The sequence below is a fragment of the Kogia breviceps genome, chromosome 13, assembly GCF_026419965.1.
Source record: "Kogia breviceps isolate mKogBre1 chromosome 13, mKogBre1 haplotype 1, whole genome shotgun sequence".
Lineage (NCBI taxonomy): Eukaryota > Metazoa > Chordata > Mammalia > Artiodactyla > Physeteridae > Kogia > Kogia breviceps.
The window spans coordinates 73,600,989-73,621,635 of record NC_081322.1 but is presented as its reverse complement, the minus strand read 5'-3'; the positions used below and the strand labels follow the sequence as shown (position 1 = coordinate 73,621,635).

Here is a 20,647-nt window from a genome sequence, read left to right as displayed (position 1 = left end):
CTGATTCAGTGACTGAAGGCAATTTTCTTGTCTTCTTGTCTTTTAACTTCTTAATTATTTTTAATTCAAATGAGACATGCCTAGTTTCTTTACCTGCTCCCCCTATGATTTTTGGATACCTTTTCTGTAGCTCTCCCAGGATGTGGTTTACTTGTACATTATCTTTCTTAACATGTGGTGTTCAGAGTTAAAGATGGTATATCTCAGTGGGGACCCATAAGACAAGAGTTCATGATCATCTAGTTGATCTAGAAACCACTTTTTGTCTTGGCTTAGATGGTGTCCACTTGTTTAGAAGTTTTCTCAAGGAATTGGTTTATATTGAGCTATCCCACTCAGAGCTTTTTCTCCCAGATTTCTTTAAAACTTTTTCTTTATCCTTAAAATTAAAATCAATTAAATTAAATTTAAAAGACACACATTTAAAAATTCTCAAAGGGAGAAATTTCTATTTATACTGATAATATTTTATCTTGTTAATATCAAATGTATTTTCTCAGCTTTTAAAAAATTTTTATTGAAGTATAGTTGGTTTACAATGCTGTGTTAGTTTCAGGTGTACAGCAAAGTGATTCAGAGATATATATATATATAAACTCTTTTTCAGATTCTTTTCCATTATAGGTTATTACAAGATATTGAATATAGTTCCCTGTGCTCTACAGTAGGTCCTTTTTGTTTATCTATTTTATATATAGTAGTGTGTATCTGTTAATCCAATACTCCTAATTTATCCTTCTCCCCTTTCCCCTTTGGTAACCATAAGATTGTTTTCTATGTCTGTGAGTCTGTTTCTGTTTTGTAAATAAGTTCATTTGTATCACTTTTTTAGATTCCACAAGTAAGTGTTATATATTTGTCTTTCTCTGTCTGACTTACTTTGGTTAATATATTTTCTCAGCTTTTTGAGGTGTTTTTTAATCTTGGTGATAGTGGGAAAGGTTCTGGAACTGATGAAACAAAATTAGTCATGGGATGAAAATGGTTGAAGTTAAGTGACAGGTACTTAGTGGCTTATTCTACCATCTTGTATTTTTTGCATATGCATGAAATTTTCCAAAATAAAAAAAATTACCCATATATTATATTTTTGTTTATACCTAGCCTTAACCACCTCATCTAACAATACAGCAAAAACTTTGCCCAATGTTTTGCTGAAATCAAAATACACTTTGTCAAAAATATCCCTCTCAGTTAATTGTCTGGCAAATTTTCAGAATTCCTCCAAAATTGGAATTAAGCATATTAAATGACAGGGCTTCCCTGGTGGCGCAGTAGTTGAGAGTCCGCCTGCCAATTCAGGGGACACGGGTTCGTGCTCCGGTCCGGGAGGATCCCACATGCCGCGGAGCGGCTGGGCCCGTGAGCCATGGCTGCTGAGCCTGCGCGTCCGGAGCCTGCGCTCCGCAACGGGAGAGGCCACAACAGTGAGAGGCCTGCGTACCACAAAAAAAAAAAAAAAAAAAAAAAAAAAAAAAAAAATTAAATGACAAAGAAACTTTAAAAAATTATTAAAATCTCTGTTAGTTTGGTTTCCAATCTTGGCCATAACTCTGTCACATATAACAGTATTCCCTTGTTATTTTGTCACTGCCATAGCATCGAAGTTGTACATTTATGTATATTCTGGGACCTTAGTTATTAGCTAGGCTGAGTCCAAGAATGAGACAGCTCATCCGTATATGAAGAGAGGTAAAGGTCACTGGGTGCAGAGACATCAATGGGAATAAGAAGGAATCATATTTACCAGAATTCCTCTAGGGGAAAGGAGTTGCAAGAATTACTTTGATAAGACTCTGGGGTTGAGAATAAAGACTTCCAAGACTCATGCTCAGGTTACAATAAAAAAGTCTCTAACCTGATTCTGAGGATGGTGGGTCAGGTAAGGGCAAGGAGACGTTTGCGGAGTGTTAAGCTCATCTGGGATGAGGACCGAATTTCTCAGATCAGCTCAGCACAGCTGGAACACCCCTGCTGCTCAACCTCACCCCACAGAACATATAACTTCTCTCCTTAGTACATATTGAACAAATATTTTTAAACCATCGATCTGAAGGGACAACAAATTATTAAGTCAGTCCTGGGTCTCAGAATTTAATCTGCAAAAATTAAAATTATAAGCAGATTACTAGAAAGTGAAGGAACACTTTACTGACACTTTTCTAAAGATCTAACTCTCAGGATGACTTCATCTAATTTTGTTTCAGGAATTGTAAATGTTACATGTTCAAAGACTTAGGAGAGGGAAACACACAACTGAAAAGGAGTGAAATGCCAAAGAAAATGGACCGAGTCATAGCTCAGGACCCCTGGCCCCCGCCAGGGCAAAGAGAGAGTTGTCCAGAAGGTCTTTACCAAACTGGCCGGCCAAAGGGCCAGAGTAGCTACAAGGACCGTTTCCACCCTTTTCCCTGAGCACTGTAGACACAATTGCTCCAGATGCAGAGAACATCAAATTCAGCTAACTAGCTCCAGGTTAAGAGAATGGCAGATACAGTCATGAGAATGGTTAGTAATGTTTAATGAACTTTTGGGGCGGCTATCTTGCAGAAGGCAGAAATGTGAAAGACATGGCCTTGAGAGACCTCCACATCTCTCTTATCAGGCTGTGAAAATTAGTCTCCTCTTGTTAAATAGGAAAGGTTAGCGTTTAATAGTTAATGAAGGCCAGATAATCTGAGCACATAAGGGCCGAGTCTGCACAGACTGCATTTGGGACAATCCCAAATCCTCTTATCTCTTCTCAGAAAGTCTGCTGTTTGTAAGATATTGCTTTAAGGAGAGGGAGGACAGGAACAGAAGCACATACGAAGAGAACCACTATCTTTTCCAAAGAATGCAGACTGCACGAAGAGGTGCTGCTTTGCAGCTTTATGGGGAGCTACAACAACATACTCTATGTTTTTTCCCCTGGATTCAATACACTGACCCCCTGGTAGCTCAACTTTAAAACATTTACACCATTGTGGACATATTGTAAGACTCCCTCCTTCATTTGCTACTTGCATTGCTCTGTGATCTGTATTGTTTGTTTGTTTGTTTTTTGCCGTAAGAGGGCCTCTCACTGTTGTGGCCTCTCCTGTTGCAGCCATGGGTCATGGGCCCAGCCGCTCCGAGGCATGTGGGATCTTCCCAGACCGGGGCACGAACCCGTGTCCCCTGAATCGGCAGGCGGACTCTCAACCACTGCGCCACCTGGGAAGCCCCTGTAATGTTTTATACCCAAGTGGCTCGTAGTGTACTCCTATGAGGAAATGTTCTGAGCATAGTGAAACCCAGGAGGAAATGGAGAGAGGGTTAAGCTTTCTTTGATGGAGGCATTCAGCTACCTTGTCTTTGCGCTCAGGGTTATTTAAGGGCAGACAGTAGCAAAAGTATCTTGCCCCACTTTAACTCTCCCCACTCCACCCCATCTTTTTTTTTTTTTTGCGGTACACGGGCCTCTCTCTGTTGTGGCCTCTCCCGTTGCGGAGCACAGGCTCCGGACGCGCAGGCTCAGCGGCCATGGCTCACGGGCCCAGTGGCTCCGCGGCATGTGGGATCCTCCCGGACCGGGGCACGAACCCGCGTCCCCTGCATCGGCAGGCGGACTCTCAACCACTGCGCCACCAGGGAAGCCCTCCACCCCACCTTTTATGTTTCTCTTGGGACAAAGCTAGCCCAACCTCTCCAATTCCCTAAAAGTCCTATCAATTCAGGTCATGGTTTACTCCTTCCGTGGAGACTTTCCCCATCGCTCCTTGACATGTCTCCTCCCATTCACTGGGGATTGGATGTAAAAATTGCCTCCTGCCCCTGCTACTTCTGTGACTGTCCAAAGTGTAAGCTCCTTTTCCTCTGTCTTTACCCATCTTTTCATCCCCAAACACTTCTGTGCTTTTCTTCCTATTGCATAGCCAACTTTTCTCTTCTCCGCCCCCCCCACCACTTTTTCGTGGTTGACCTGCCAGTGATGTGTGGACTGAACTTCCTGAGAGACACAATTGCTGTACCCAGTAAGGAAGTTCTGAACAGGACCCATCTTGTGAAAAGTGGAAGGGACCGACAGACGTGCTGGCCGCGCTGATAAACAAGGAAGGCTGTGTGTGTCATCTTCCCAGAAAAGAGGAAGCTAGGATGATGCACCAGCACAAGATCCCTGACTTGAAAGCATCCTTTTGCTTAACAAGAGGTTTGGGAAAAGAAACACCGTACTACTGAATTTCATTTGTTTTGTAGCACAGAAAAAGCATTCAAATGAGCATTTATTAAATTAATCGAATGAGTTAGAGCTATGAAACAATGCATGGTACGTATCAAAATGTGATCAGATGGCAGCATTTCTCATTGAAACAAAACAGTCTTTATTCGAATGCAGTGGTTTTTAAACAACATTGGGGATGTTAAATTAGAATTCAGAGTCCCTCACAGAAGGGCTATAACACATCATTATCTGTCTCTAAACTCTTCTATGCCAAATCCCTCACCTGGCTCCCAGAGCTATTTTTCTGAAACACAGGTCAGCTTGAGTAACTTTCCTCCTCAAAAACCTGCAGTGGTTTCCCATTGCTTTGGGAGTACATTTCTAGCACAGTGTTCCAAATTCTCCATAATGCAGCAACTTTTTGCCTCGCCTGGTTCATCACACAGAGCTTCTCTGAATTAATCATTAACCTCCCTCCAAAGCTTTTTTCAGGCTGTTTCTGCCGTTTGTTTTGCCTTGCGCATTGCTCTGCGTTTTAAGATTTTTTAGTCCTCCCTCTGCTACACCCTCTCCGTGAAGCCTTTATCAATGGCTCCAATGTGAAGTGCACTGTCCCTCCATGGAACTCCCAAAGCTCTGTCACACTCACACAGCTGCTACGTACTGCTCTGTGCGGTTGCTATTTGAACTCTTGTCTAATCTCCCATGCATTACAATCAGTTTGTTTGATACTTTCTTGAATCTCCTATGGCAGTGATTCTCAAACTTTAGCAAACATCAAAATTACTTGGAGGGCTTGTTAAAACACAGATTGCTGCGCCCCATTCCAGAGTTTTTGATTCGGTAGTTCTAGCGTGCGATCCACCTTTTTAGTAAGTTCCTTTTTAGTAAGTTCCCAGGTGATGCTGATGGTCTTGGTCCGGGGACCCCTGCACCTTAGAGCCTAGCCTAATGCCTTACACATTGTAGGCTCAATGGGATAATTGGGTAGGTGATACAGCCATACTTATGGATTGAAAATTTAGCAGGTATTTTATTAAGACTTTTAGCATTGTGTCAGAATATAAATTATCATAGTTGTCACTTACAGATATGTAAGATAGTGGAGTTTATATAATCTCTGAAAGTTTACATACTATGTGTTAGTGTCATCCAAATAGTTCTGATGCGTATTGGGACCTTTGAAAGTGGGTGATAAAGCACATAGTGAATGAAGATATACCTATAGGGAAGTGAAAGGAAAAGAAACTGCACATTTTTCTCCAAGACTCATGGTAATATAAGTAGTTTCCACTTTACCCACCAGGAAATGGGAGCTCGGAAAGGTCACATAGCAAAGATGTAGCAGGACCCGGGCTCTGTCTGGTCTTTAGTCTCCCTGGCTCGTCTGCTGTACTTCCGGTTCCTCCCCAGAAGAAGTAGCACTTTTGGCGGAACTAGATAACAGACATTAAGAAAATATTAAGTTCAAGCTCAGGACAACAACCAAAAAAATCCCAATTTATTTTAAATGAGTTGTAATGAATAAGTGGCACAGATATGACGCAAGCATGTGTTGTCTACTTCTCAGTATTCCCTGGAGGCATGGAATCTACTCATTTCATGCCTCCTAAGACAGGGCATCCAATTGCCTGGTCAAGACCTAAGACTCAGTGAGTGGTATTAACCCTGTCTTTCCTTTCTTTCTCTTCTTTCTTTCTTTCCTTCCTTCCTTCCTTCCTTCTTTCCTTTCCTTTCCTTTCCTTTCCTTTCCTTTCTCTCTCCCTTTCTTTCTCTTTCTTTCTATCTTTCTCTCTCTCCCCTTCCTTCCTTCCTTCCTTCCTTCCTTCCTTCCTTCCTTCCTTCCTTCCTTCCTTCCTTCCTTCCCTCCCTCCCTCCCTCCCTCCCTCCCTCCCTTCCTTCCTTCCATTCTTCCTTTCTTTTAAATGTGCACATGGCTCTTTTTTTCTCTTTGGGGAAATCTGAGAGATTAGAGCTGTTGCCACCCAAAAGTCGGAATAAGTCAATGAAACTTACTGAGTTACCAGAGAATGAATCTATATGTGGATGTCGGGAGCAAGGTTTCATGAGAGAGTTAGGAATTTCTAAACATTATCTATCTGCTCTCAGAGATAAAAAACAAGACACATCTGTTTTCTTTCTCTATGACAATCAAATGGGATGTTCCTTGGCCCAGACAACCTTCTGTTGCAGAGGTAGTGCAGTGTGGATTGTTGTGCAGGGTGGAGGGTAGTGCAGGGTGGAGGGTTGTACAGGGTGGAGGGTAGTGCGGGGTGGATGCAGCTGCAGGGTAGACTGTCGTTCCTGGTGCAAGAGCTTCAGCATCATCCAGGAACACATTAGAAAGATGAGTTCTCAGGCTCCACACCCACACAGTGAACCAGAAATTCTGGGGGTGGTACCCAGAAACCTATTTCAGTCAGCCCTTGAGGTGAATCTGATGCAGGCTAAAGTTTAAGAATAACTGCTAGTGTTTAGTTATCAGTAAATTAGGCAATCCCGCAAACTACAATTCATTTTTCAATGACTGTCACCAAATCATAAGAAAGTTGTGCTTTTGGACAAATTCTGTAGGTATTCCAATGTGGTTTCTGACAAGGAAGTGTCTTATTTTGGGGGAGGTTTTAAAAGAGCGCAAAATTTACATATTTTTCCTTGTGTATTTGTTTTTATTTTAAAATTTTGTTTTGTATTGACTATACCTTTGAGAACAAATATTTAAATTATAGCATGGATAAAGGCTTTGCTATAGACGTTTAGAGTTGAAAGTTCACTTGAAATGTCATCAGATCGAATTCTTATCTTAGAGTTGAAATAAGAGGCTTAGAAGGTTTACATGAATCCCTGGATCTCAGAGCACTGTTAATCCTATTGTTTTCTCTCTGTCCTCCATGAAGCATCCCACTTTCACTGGGTTTCTGCATACAAAAAGGTGATATTAAAAAAGAAATAATAGGGATTCCCTGGTGGCGCAGTGGTTGAGAATCCGCCTGCCGATGCAGGGGACACGGGTTCGAGCCCTGATCTGGGAAGATCCCACATGCCGCGGAGCGGCTGGGCCCGTGAGCCATGGCCGTTGAGCCTGCGCGTCCGGAGCCTGTGCTCCGCAACGGGAGAGGCCACAACAGTGAGAGGCCCGCCTACTGCAAAAAACAAAAAACAAAACAAAAAAGAAATAATAATAATGATAAGTAAATAGTATCTTTCACTTACTTTGGTCATCATTTACCATACCTGTATAAATAAATGCCTAGGTACAATATTTCCATACAGTAATTCAGAATGTCTCTCTTTGGGTCTTTTAAGTTTACAGTTTATAATTCAATTTTATAAATGTTTTGAGGTAATGAATTATTCTTTGAGGCTGAAAATATTTAAGAGTTGTAGTCTTGAAGTATTCTCATGCAATACACATACCACATCATTCTGCATCGAATTGCAGAATACCTTCAGGATCTTTTAGAGGTTCCATAGAGCCCAAGTTAAGAATTTCTGCTTAAATAAGATCATTTAACACTGTGGATGAAGAAACTTCCTTCCCAAAATTATCCTTTTCAGCGAAAGACTTCCTTTTTTTTTATATTATTATTTTTTTTGTGGTACGCGGGCCTCTCACTGTTGCGGCCATGGCTCATGGGCCCAGCCGCTCCGCAGCATGTGGGATCTTCCCGGACTGGGGCACAAACCTGTGTCCCCTCAGCTAAAGACTTTCTTTAGGAAAAGTTTTTTGCTCCACCATGAATCCCATATAAATAATTGCCACCTAATTCCCCCACCTTCACCTCCGATGCCCCAGACTCAGCCCTGCATTTGCAAACGGTCAGCAGCAGAGCCTAAGGGTTGGATTCTCCAGTTTGCCCTCCAAAACATTCTCTCTCCTTCTCCGCAAGGAACCCTGCCCTGCCACCCTGCACTGGCACTGTCCATATTATTGGAGGGTAGGGGCAAGTTCTGGAGGCAATTTAAATAAGCTTCCTTGTACCAGAGATAAGCAGGACATACAGATGCAGTTGAAATTTTATGCACATTTGGAAAGCTTGCTTATTTTAGGATTTTGTTCAGAAATGAGTCACTGGAGAGTCTGTTTCTGGCTCTCTCTCTGTGGCTCTGTCTCTCAGAATGATAAAATTCCCAACTAGCAGCCAGAGAGGGCACATTAGTTTAAAATTTGTTCTAGTCAAGAAGCTCGTCCAGTGAAAGTGCCAAGGGACATGCCACAACAGATTAACAGTTCGCACAATAAATAAAGAGCTGAAGAAGCCCAAAGGGAGGTGAGCGCGGAGGATGCTCTGGAGTAGTGGGGACTGAGCGGGTCACAGAGTCGGTGCATACCGAGGCAGTTACATCTCCAGCAGCCTCTGTTATGTACACAGAGATTTAGGAACAACCATTGTGTGATGAGGTCCCAGGTAAAAACTGCAAGCCGTTACTTAGGTGTTAGTTACTCTAGAATTCACTAGCATAGATTGACTGATGGATCACATAACCACAAAGCAAAATTTAAGAGATTCGTCATGGATCCAGGCATTTAAGTTGGGGCGGGCTAGGCAGTTAAGTGGAGGGGCAAGCAGCTGGTGAGGCTTAGCTGGGAGGAGCACATCACGTGGGTCGTGCCAGTGGCTGGGTAAATGGCAGTGGCAGGAGGACTTACCAGGTCCGAAGAGTGGGTAGAACTTCATAGATAGGGTTTATTTATCTTTTTCTTAATATGCTTTCCAATTTTCTGAAAAACTTTTTAAGAAGAAAGGGTCACACCTCCTAGAGAAATGGAAATAAAAACAAAAATAAACAAATGGGACCTAATGAAACTTAAAAGCTTTTGCACAGCAAAGGAAACCATAAACAAGACCAAAAGACAACCCTCAGAATGGGAGAAAATATTTGCAAATGAAGCAACTGACAAAGGATTAATCTCCAAAATTTACAAGCAGCTCATGCAGCTCAATAACAAAAAAAACAAACAGCCCAGTACAAAAATGGGTAGAAGACCTAAATAGACATTTCTCCAAAGAAGATACACAGATTGCCAATAAACACATGAAGGAATGCGCAACATAATTAATCATTAGAGAAATGCAAATCAAAACTACAATGAGGGGCTTCCCTGGTGGCGCAGTGGTTGAGAGTCCGCCTGCCTGCCGATGCAGCGGATGTGGGTTTGTGCCCCGGTCCCAGAGGATCCCACGTGCCGCGGAGCGGCTGGGTCCGTGAGCCATGGCCGCTGAGCCTGCGCGTCCGGAGCCTGTGCTCCACAACGGGAGAGGCCACAACGGTGAGAGGCCCGCGTACCGCAAAAAAAAAAAAAAGAAAAAAAGACTGTGTAACTCTTGATCCTCCATGGTCCTGAATCTTCCTTTTGGCATTTTCCTGTATTGGCTAATCCTGCTTCAAAGTATGGAGTCTTAAGTAGTTGTGGTAGTTTGTACAGTTTCACCACTTACTAATTATGCAAGTTTGGAAACTTGAGCGAATTGTTTTAAGTTTTAGTTTCCTCGTCTATAAAACGGGAGTAATCCAAACAAGTCACTTAAATAATGCCTAGCTCATACCAAGCATTAAAAAATTGCGAACTGCTGTTTATTATTTCAGAGCAATTATAATTTGATGATTAAATGTATAAAAGAGGTTGGATCTTTTTATCAGGCTAATGGATTCCTTTGAACTTTTTTGAAAAATGTTTGTAATTTATTTCATTTTCTACTCCTAGAAAAAAAATAGAACCTTCCTTAAGAACAAAAAAATGGCTTGCCTGTGACTCCCTGGAACCGTTTCAATTTGTTAACAGCAGCAAACAGCATCTGCCCAGCTTCATGCCACCTTTGCCTATTCTTGCTTCCTTTTCTGAAGTTCCTCTTCAAAAAAACTACTGACACTTTCTTACATCTTCGCCTCAGTCTTTCAAAGTCACCCCTCTGGATGAGACTGGACATTGTCACTACGCTCTTTCTGCCACTTCTTTGTAGTCCACATGGCCTCTGGAAGCTAGACGTAGATAAAAACGAAGCAGGTCTTTCCACAGGAGATTGTAACAATGATTAGAAGAGGAGGGGTGCTGTGGGGAGAAATAGTTCATCCTGATCCTGGCAAAGGAGAGGAGATCTTCAAAAGACAACTGCCTTACATTTAGTTGAATTCTCTTTGGCTTTTCTTCTTTTCCTCTTCAGAACAGTTGTTGTCTGAGTTATTTCTCCTGAGATGGTGTGAACAGAGGGGCACAGCAGTGGTGAAACTTTTATTAACTCTGGCACAGGCCTGACTGCAGAGCAGAAAACTCTTGCAAAGCTAGGAAGCAGTCAATGGTTGGCAAAAAAGAGATGTGAGAACTGGGAGGGGAGAGGAGATGGGTAGAGGGTATGGACAGGATGCAGAGAAGCAAAGCGAAGTCATCACGAAGTGGCATCTCTCAGAGCTGTGCAGACAGAACCAGGGACCTTGTCCCTTTCCTCAAGTTGCGTTGGGTTTGTTCTCCTGTGACAAGCTGATGGGGTAATCTATCAGAAAATATTTTGTAGTCTCTTCCACTCCAAAACAGAATATAGAAATTGACATTGTGTTCTCAAGTTCAAAGCAGTAAAAGGTTGTATGTGAAATGAACTGGATGCTTCACAGACTGATGACCCAAGGTTGGACAGTATAAAAGAAAAGCCTGGAGTAAATGGCTGCTTTGGGAAAGTTGGTTGTTTTGGGAACAGGTCCTGTTTGGGGGAACATTTTGGCAATAGCATTTGAGTAAAACGTATTCATATTTAACACCCACAAAAGTCTCCATAGATATGTGTACAAAGTTTAAAATATGCATAGAAGTTGCCTAAAGTTCTGGTATTTTCTCCTGTATTATAGTCTTTGTGGTTAAACAAGCAAAGAAACAAAAAACCTGCTTAAAAAATGATTAACCTCATAAAGCATTCTAAAAATATTTACAAAATTAAGACGACTATTGCTAATTCTCCTACCATCTTGAATATCTTTCTTCTCTCATATGTTAAGCGGGACACGGTGGAGGTTTTCATCTGGCTTGGAGACACTTTGTGTTTCTCTCTTCTTACAAGATCCTGTCTTGATTCTTTGAAAGGCAGAAGATAACTCATTTAGCTTGGTATTGCTTCCCAAGTATCTATATTTACTCTTTTATATCTCTATGAAAATTCCCCTTTCTCTTATTCTTTTTATGCATGAAATGGCCACTTTCTTCTGTGGGAAAGAATAACTCCATGTATAGCCCCAAACCAGTTACTGTAAATCTGAAAGCCAACACTTGTATCATTTTTACTGAGACTGTCAACCTCTTACCATCCTCACAGTGGCCCATTCCAATTAATGTTTTATCTCCATGGAAACTCAGAGGCATATAAACTAGGCTCTGACTTTATTTTAAGGCCTTAGGCTAATTGGTTGATTTTCCTAAGATATCGTGTAACAAGAATTCCACTCCTTCTACCTCCTCCAATCCCCCTCAGAATGACTGAGAGAGAATTGGAGGCTCAATGCTTGATCACACTTTGATCAGGTGTAATTTAAATCTTTGTCTGAGTCTGGATATGCGTATGGAAGCAGGAACAGCGGAGTTTACTGTAAGGCTTGGGGAGTGCTGAATTATTCTCCATAAAAATATGAGAGGAAGTTAATCTTTGTGTTCACATGAAGAAGAAGACAGAGAAGCTGGGGTGGGTGAGGCTAGGGACATGGAGACGAGACAAATGACTTTTAGAATAGAAATGTCTAATACTCAGTTCTAGATTTTTGGTGAAGAGGCAAAGCAAATCTTTTCCTTTAATATCTCTTCACGAAAGTCTACTACCCACTCAGAAGCTCCTTTATGTATAGAAATCAAAGAAAGAAACTAAAACTGGGCTCAGCCTTTGGGTTAGTATGGAACAGGAAGCTCTGATTCGTCAGGGCCAGGAGGCTGGAACCAGGAGTGTCCCTGACAGTGTAAGTCCTAGAAGAAGTTACAGGAATCTTAACAAAGGCAATGCGTTTTCTCTGAATTGTGTTTTAGGAATTGGGGCCAATTTTACCAAGATCTTAACGAGGCAGCATGACCCCAGAGGGCAGCTGATTATGAGTCTATAGCCTTGGGTAGGTCTGAAGGCTGGCGCAGCTACATGTTAGCTAGCTAATATAAAGAAGGTAAAACCTGGTTTCTTCGTTGGTAAAATTGGAATCATATTTTTGTAATTCAGGGTCATCAATTGTTGCTTAAAATAGATGAAACATTGTTGAAGAAAGTGATATTCTCAAAGTAGCACTGCCCTCCCGCCCCCATATTACACTTGAATTGTAAGGAAAAATGTATCTTTACAATTGAGAAATTACAAGTGATCTTACAATTGACACATATCCAGGAGGTCAAACTTAATATGGCCAAAGAGTGTGATAATGATACAGAGATTTTGTGGAAGAGCATCCTTGCTTTTTGAGAGATGCATGCTGAAGTATTTAGAGGTGAAGTGTTATGTACAACTTACTCTAAAATGTGCCATATATGTGCACACAGGTAATATGTGTATGTGTACATGTGTTTCTCTCTCTCATAAATATATGTCTCTCTACATATATATGTATTATATAAAACATATATATGTCTTGTATATATACATATATATCTTTCTCTCTCTCTCTCTCTCTCTCTCTATATATATATATATATATATAATATTGTACAGATATGGCATGCAAATTGGGCAAAATGTTAGCAGTCCATGAATATAAGTGAAGATTATATGTTTATTGGACTATTCTTTCAAAATTTTCAAAATAAAATGTTAACCGTGTAAATAACTAAAGTAAAATACCTAGCATCACATCAGGTGCCGTGTCTGTGCTCGTTTTGTGTTGGTTACCTTTTCCCTCCTTTTTCCTCTACTACATTTGTTCACTTTCCCCCTGGTTGTTTAAATATACCTTGGGTCTAGTTTCATTGCACTAAAATAAAAAGTAGCTTCCGAAAAAGCATAGAGCACAAAAAAGTGCTGTAAAAATGCTCAGAGTGGCACTAGTTGGCAGCTCTGCAAGGTTGTTCTGTTCTCCAAAAGGGGCATCCCATGGTGTTGCATGTTAGATACTTTGCAAAATTAAGAGGAAGAAATCAGTAGTTTAGAAAAAGAGATACCCAGAATATAAACATTTCTCAATAAATACCGAAATAGAGCAAATATTTTATTTCAGAGTGCCGATTTAGTAATGCAAAACCAAGATGATCTTTTCTTGGAGCTTTTCTCCCCAAAGTAATAGGTGTTAATGCCTGTGGAAATGATGAACATTTATTTGGAAGTTGCCTCAGGGGCCTGAATTATGTGCACAGTTAATTATACACTATGCCAAAATTAGATACTATGGCAGAAATATATATTTCTGCTAAATCTACTGGCCAGCTTAACACGTGGCCAGTGTGTGTCTTGATTTTTAGGATAAACACTCAAGAGTTCTGGGATAGCTTTTCTTTGCTGTGCCTACTTGATACTCTTAAAGCTGGAATGGATGTAGGAAAGAGGCAGAAGGAAAATGCTGGGGGGGCCCGATTCCCAAACCGTGACCCTTTGGGCCATGATCCTCTTGAATTCCACTTCTTCTCTCGGTCACTTTGTCAAATGAGTCATTTTCATAATTCTACCCTTAATCCTCAAAGCTCCCCTGGTAGAGGGAAGAGAGTGGCAAATTATTTATCATCCCAGCTTGTAAAGCGAGAAAACAGGAGGACTCACGGGGAAATTATTTTCTAAAACTATGCAATGAAAACTCAGTCTATCCTTCTAGCTTTCTTTTACTCGATGTGTATGAAGCACTGTGTGAAATATAGAGAGATGTGAGGAAGAAAAGCGTTTTGGACATAGTTTATGCTAACTAAATAATAATAACAGGAACAACAACAATATAAGATTGTGTGAAATTGCTAGGCAAACTGCAAAATTCTAGCCATACATAAGCTGTTATTATTTTATTCATCTAAGTTACCATCACCATTGTCTTCTTCATCCTCCTCTATGTTTACAAGGGTGGAATTCTCAGGAACTGAGGAAGAAGGAAGAAAAATGATTTACTGTTTGGGAAAACTATAAGTTTTGAGTGAAAGCCATCATACTGAAGATTTTTCAAGACATGGTTGAAAAATAGGCAACGAGTAGGACAATTGTGTTCAAAGGGAAGATGTCACATGTGTGATGAGGAATGAGGAGGATGAAAAACTCTCTGCTGGCAGCCGAATGGGAAAGTAATAGAAAATATGGCAGTCAGGGTTGGAATAAAATGTGAGAGGATGGGAGGTCCAGCAGTTGGAAGGCAATGAAGCCCCTAGTCTTAGATAGTAATGGGATTCCGGAAGCAATAAAGAGCAACTATAGGATTCTAAGAAAAGGAAATATTGTGATAAAGTGATGCTTGGGAAGATGAAGTCTTTTCAAGTGTTTTGAATAGACTGTGGACAGTTGAAACCAGAAGAGGAAGGAGGTTTTTAAAATAGAGCAGATTCAAGGAAATAAAGATCTTGCTTTGATCTGCGATGTTTTAAGATCGAGACAATGGATGTTTTGAGAGCACAGCTGGGATAAATGCTCAAGAAGTAAGGCTTTTGCTAGACCTCAGGTGTGTGAGAACAAAAGAAGGCTGAAAGGGATCTAAAGGCAGAAACGATTCCCCCTGGGAGCCTGAAAAGAAAGACGGACCTATGTGAGACTCAAGGGTGTTAGATGAGACTGGAAACCAGATTAGCATTAAAATCCGGTGCATTTGAGATCTTGTCTCTCGCGGCCATCATCGGAAATCTGCTGATCACTGTCTTCTGCTCTGTCGTTCTCTTTCTCTCCAGAGTTGCTGTGAGAGAACCTTCTCTCCATCTCAGAGCTGCAGGGCTCCAAGCGTCCTGTTGCCGTATCCCATTACTGGGACAGAGTCACGGCCAGGGCAGTGACTGTCAGCTTGCTGAGGCGTGCATTTTAGGTATTGCTGTGGTTTTTTCTTCTTGTTTTGTTTTAGAGAATTTCAAATAACAGGTGATTTTTTTAAATGCCACATTGATGTAATCTCTGTATTGCTGGCCCTTGTATTCTCCTTGCAAAGAAAGCATGGAGTCCCCTGCAATGTTCTCCTTCAATTCAAGCATGCTGCATGGCACACAGAGAAGATGCAGTGGGTGCTGTGTTGACCCGGAGCTGTGTCCCTGTATGGGGCTCCTATTCTCCACACAAGGTCCCATAGTTTTCTCTCCCTGCTGCTCAGTGTTGTGGGAAGAAAGAAATTCTAGAACCCTGTTTTTTAATTTATCTTTTGGTTATATTCTGCTAGCATGGTACCCAAACAGGACTCTTTATACCATCATATCATTTATTCCTTATGAAAATGATCCTAAGTGTTTTACCTAAGTCCACAGGGGCCTCCACTGGGGGACATACAGTACCCACTGAACTTACATAGAATCTTTCGAAATAAAAATATGCTAAGTTTATTTAACAGTGTTTATATAGTTCCTACTATGTGCCATGCACTTTATTTAATTCTTATAACAACCTTATAAGGCAGATATGATTATTATCCTCCTCCTTATTGTTTTCAGATGTGGAAACTGAGGTACAGAGAAACAAAATAACTTGCCCTAGGTTATATAGCTGTTACTGGGGAAGGTGGGGTTCAATTCCAAGCACTCAGGTTCCAGATTTTGGGGTTGTACTCTCCCTCTGAATGAAAATGGAGATACATCTACCTCCAGGTAATGCTATTTATGAACAGATTAAATCCTACAATTTGTAAACTTGGAAAGAAACTTCATATGTTGAAAGACAGCAAGGCTTCCCTCCTACCTCCATCTTCCCCCCATGTTAGCTCCCTTTCACATTTTCTTCAGCCATAGGGGTGGGGGAATTGAGGCATTATGGACCTCTATGCAAATTCCAAGGCCATGGTTAAGGCCAGGGCTTTGCCCCATAATCCTTAACCTCCCCATCTCAAATATGGATGCCCTGGGATACTTCTTGTAGATGCAAAGAGAAACTCAAGATATAAAGAGAGTGTACATCAACTATATCTCAATTTAAAAAATGTAAAAAACAAGATATAAGAAGAGTGGATGACGGGTCATCATCCTGTACGGTCCCTCTGTCATGTCATCTTTGTTTCCCTTTGCTCTCATATGATCAGTCTTCAAATTCCAAAGGCAGCTTGTATAAATAACTCAGCTAAGCACTCTCATCTCTTCTGGACAGAGGCTATCATTTCAGGACATCACTGTGCTAATTGATTTGGTTGCTTCTGAGTCACTTGCCCAAGTCCAGTTTCACCAGTGATTGTCCATCCATGCAATTAAAACATAAAGGTGGGGGTGGGGGGGGGGCGGGGGCGTGGTGCTGGGGCTTCTTCCCTGAGCAGAACGCTATGGGCTGGGCAGTTTCCTAAAGAAGGGGTCTCTGAGTATGGCAAGTCTTCTGACCTCCATACGCAAGACACCTCCATTCCAGCCAACGTGTGTGCTCAGTGCATCCCAAACCTATTTTATACTTTGTTTGTGATTTATGCCTTTTCCTCCTTCAGTAGTATCTCTTCACTTCAATGGCCTAAATCCTTCCTATCTTTGAAAACTCAATCGAAATTGACCAAAAAGTCTTCCAAGCTTATCCCAGCTGGAGGTGGTTGCTATCTGATTATGGGATCCCATGATACTTTAATTTATGTACCATTTATTTGGCCCACGGCATTTACTGCTTGCCCTAGCCTAATCATGAGTCCATGACTCATCTCCCCAACTACATTATATGCTATTTGAGTCTACATAATAGGTACTTAAAAGCCTGTTAATTGAGAGTCACTTCTACTATAATCTCTGGGAACTCACTGGGATCTTGGTTTTCTCTTGCAAATCAATATCCTGAAGAGCTGCCCCATTCCCCTGTGATGCCAGTGTTACAGAAGTGTGTCAATGACAAACCAAAGAGTAGAACTCTATGTTAACCAAAGGGAAAGGGTCTGCATAGATGATTAAGGGGAAAGGTATCAGAGGAGGCTCTGACAAGGAGATACAATGACCTTGATTACCTGATTTTAGGGCAGCAAGGATTTTAGCCTTCCAGAATCCAGCCCATCCCAAGTAAAGCCACCAGAAACAATGGCACTAGATGGGTGGATTATCAGAACTCTTTTCCACTAAGATCATGCCATCCAGCAAACAAATATAAAAGAGGAGATTCATGAACTAGAAAATCAACTTAGAATCTAGGGGGAAGCCAAAGGCTATCTTAGCTGACCTTTAGCACACAGTCTATTTCAGACTAAATTTTATTATGGAAGCACATTCCACAATAGGCTTGTAGTGAGGAATAGAATCTAATTAGAGCTGACAGCGCTCCTAGCCTTAGCAGAGCTAACAGTCTGAATGAGAACCTGGCTTGGTGGGAATCTGCAAGGAAAATAGGGTGAGATTATAAGGAGACAGAGTATCTCCAGGGAACCCAAGGAGTGGCTAGGCAGGCACATTGTAGTTACATGGATTAGACTGTCAATGGTTAAAAAGTTAAGTAACTCACTGCACTGGGAAGAGGAGTTAAATAAATGCTATTTTTGAAGTCAACAAAAATTCAAGTGAGAACAGAAGTAGCTAAAATATATGAATGAAAATCAGAGAAAACACAAGACAAAGAAAAGGTTTAGGAAAATAATTCTTTGAAATGAAAGGATTAACATGAAAATATTCTACTCCTTCTCTAAGGGTCCTAAGAAAACAATATTTAGAACTGTGGTGCATGTTTGCTAAAAAAAAATTTCAGTTCTGTGGTTTATTTTTTGGCATTACATTTGATTTGAAAAGAAAGTAAAAGTCTTATAATCATTGTACAAAGAGTCAGATATAAAAGTATAAAAAGATAAAAACGACTTCCTTACTATCAGGCAATGAGTCAGCATGGGTCCAAGGTTTACAATATAGATCTCTTGGCATCGACTCTGGGAAAATGCTTTCAAACTCTAAAATCCTATAAAAATGGAGAGAATAATTACCAATATAGACCTATTGCTTTTCACATAGTTAGCACTTTATTAACCATGTTAAATTGTACACAGAGAATTATTTTTGTTATTTCTTTCTCTCTTGAATTATTTTATTAGCTTCTTTCTTTTTTTCTTTCCTTTTCTATTCTTTTTTATCCTCCCTCTTAGTAACACTTGTGCATGATATAAATTAAAAAGTTTCCCCATTTTTATTCCCATATAGCCACTTTTGTTGGTTTCTAATGTATACCGCTAGAGTTAATCTATGCACTGATAAGCATATATGCACAAGTAGAATTATATATTGCACATTATTCTGCATTTTGGTTATGTAATTACATTTGTACCATATGAACTTTTACATAATTGTCTGCCTTATCTGTCTTAGATGCCATATAACATTTCATTGTCCATATTTATAAGTTAAAGATATATATTTAATTACCCTCTACTGATGCACATTTAAGTTGCTTCCAATTTTTGTTATTTTTATTTCCAGCGGGGCTTCAATTAATATCTTTGTTCAAAGACATTTTGCATGAGTGGGAGTATATCAGTAGAATTAATTCCTAAAATTGGAACTTTCTGGGTGAAACAGTAGGGTACATCTGTAATGTTGATGGATATAGCTAAATTGTTCTTTGTAGGGTTTCTGCCAACTTACATACATAACAACAAAGAATGAGAATTGCCAGTTTTCCCATGCTCTGGTTAATGAGCATGACATTTAAAGTAAAAAAAAAAAAAATCATTGCCAATTTACTCAGGCAAAATGTTGTCTCAGTATTTTATTTTTCATTTTTCTTATTTTATTTCTTTTCTTGAACAGCCAGCATCATTTTTAAAAGTATTCTTAACTTCTATATTTTAATTTAATTTTTAATTACATTAATTAAACATTTAAAAATTTTAACAAAGCTTAAAATGTATTAATAATTTACATCTTATATAAATTGTCACATTTACATTTCAACTCTCATAGTTTTCTCTGGGCCTCTTCATTTTTCTCTTCTTAAAAGTGGAGGCATGTATTACCACCAAGGTGGCTTTTATTCAGCATGTCCCTATATTCTTTGGCAAGCTTATACATTTGTTCCTTTGTTGTCTGTCTTTAAATGTCAAAATATTCATGAGTACAGTCTATCTGGTTACATTAGCCAATAAATGACTTGATTGGCATCAATGGGGGAAAATGTCAGAATAAAGCTGAGGGTTACCCATTTTTTCCTTTGAAAATGATTTTAGAGGTAGAGTTCTGTTCATTAGAGTTTTTCCCTTGTGATGAGCACATTTTGCAAATTCTTTACGTGACTTCAACTCATAGTTAAACCTAACTTCCCTATTTCATCTTAGAAATTCTTCTCTAGTCTCAGGAAGGGAAGGAAGATAATCTATTTGAATCTTTTAGGGGGTTCTGAGGTCAGTAAAGAAGTCCCCACCAAAGGAGATGACTTTTACTGGAAAAAGAATGTAATTCATCTTTAGTTACACAAATAAGGTCTGCACGGTCAATGAAAACCTCAGACCTTCTGGTGAATGTTTGATGCCATGTCTCATGTCTGCTGAAAACCTCCCTGGGCATGTGCAGCCTCCATTTTCTAATCTTATTTCCATGAAAGCACCAGTAGAAAGTGACAGCCTATATCTGGCAACATTCGACTGTATCACATGACTCAACAGGGAAGCTCAGAGGTGGACAAAGGAACTGTACTGGTCTCTGTTGTCAATTTTATTGACAGAAAAATGAGTCATTAAAAAAGGGCATCTGAAATTATAGACCTAATTTAGTTCCTGTGTATGAACCAGCAATTCAATAAAGCTTGAGAGCAGTTTCCATGTACCTAAGTAGCTGAATGTACCTGGTTTAAAAATCTGTTGAGTCTAGTCCCAAGAAAAGTCAGAGATCTGCTGATTTCTCTCCCCTACTCTAAAACATATTGCCAGCAAACCTGGAAAAGATTCAGCTCTCTGCAAGATGGCATCACCTGACTAAGAAGTACTTTGTACACAGCCAATAAATATTTAATGTTTTATTTTGAAAAGCCCTACTCTTATTCACTTCTATTGCAGAAATCTTCCATCATTGATTCTGACAAAAAATAGTAATCAGAATTTTATATATAAATGACATTTATATATAAATGACATATCATTTATATGTCAATGACCTGAAAGTTTGTTTATTTAATGCTCTATTTTGATTTCATAAATTAGATAAGATATAGATTTAACCTTCAGGACTGTACATAAACGGAGAATCCTTGTTCTAACTTGCTTTGGTGACACTCTTTGAAGTAGGGTATGACTTTATCTGTTATAGGTTTGGGGAACTTACAAAATTTAATGACCCACTAGGATTTATTTATTCTTCTTCAGATGTAGAATAGTGAAATCTAACATGTTCATGGGTATAATGACATTGACAAGGCATATTCTTATTTGAAGTTTAAAAAAGTAGAGGTGAATCATTGGGTTTTAAAGAGAGAGAGAGAAAGA

At 40.0% G+C, this 20,647-nt stretch overlaps 1 long non-coding RNA gene across 8 annotated transcripts in view; it reads left to right on the top strand.

Annotated features, from left to right (window-relative positions):
• LOC131767981 (uncharacterized) overlaps positions 1-20,647 on the top strand; it is a 392,450-nt gene that overhangs the window by 256,522 nt on the left and 115,281 nt on the right. For 2 of the 8 annotated variants that reach the window (XR_010836075.1, XR_010836079.1), the window contains one exon: positions 14,988-15,118. The exons of the other annotated variants lie outside the window; for them this stretch is intronic. This is a non-coding gene — a long non-coding RNA (uncharacterized lncRNA). The remainder of the gene's footprint in view (positions 1-14,987; positions 15,119-20,647) is intronic. 8 annotated transcript variants of the gene reach the window in all.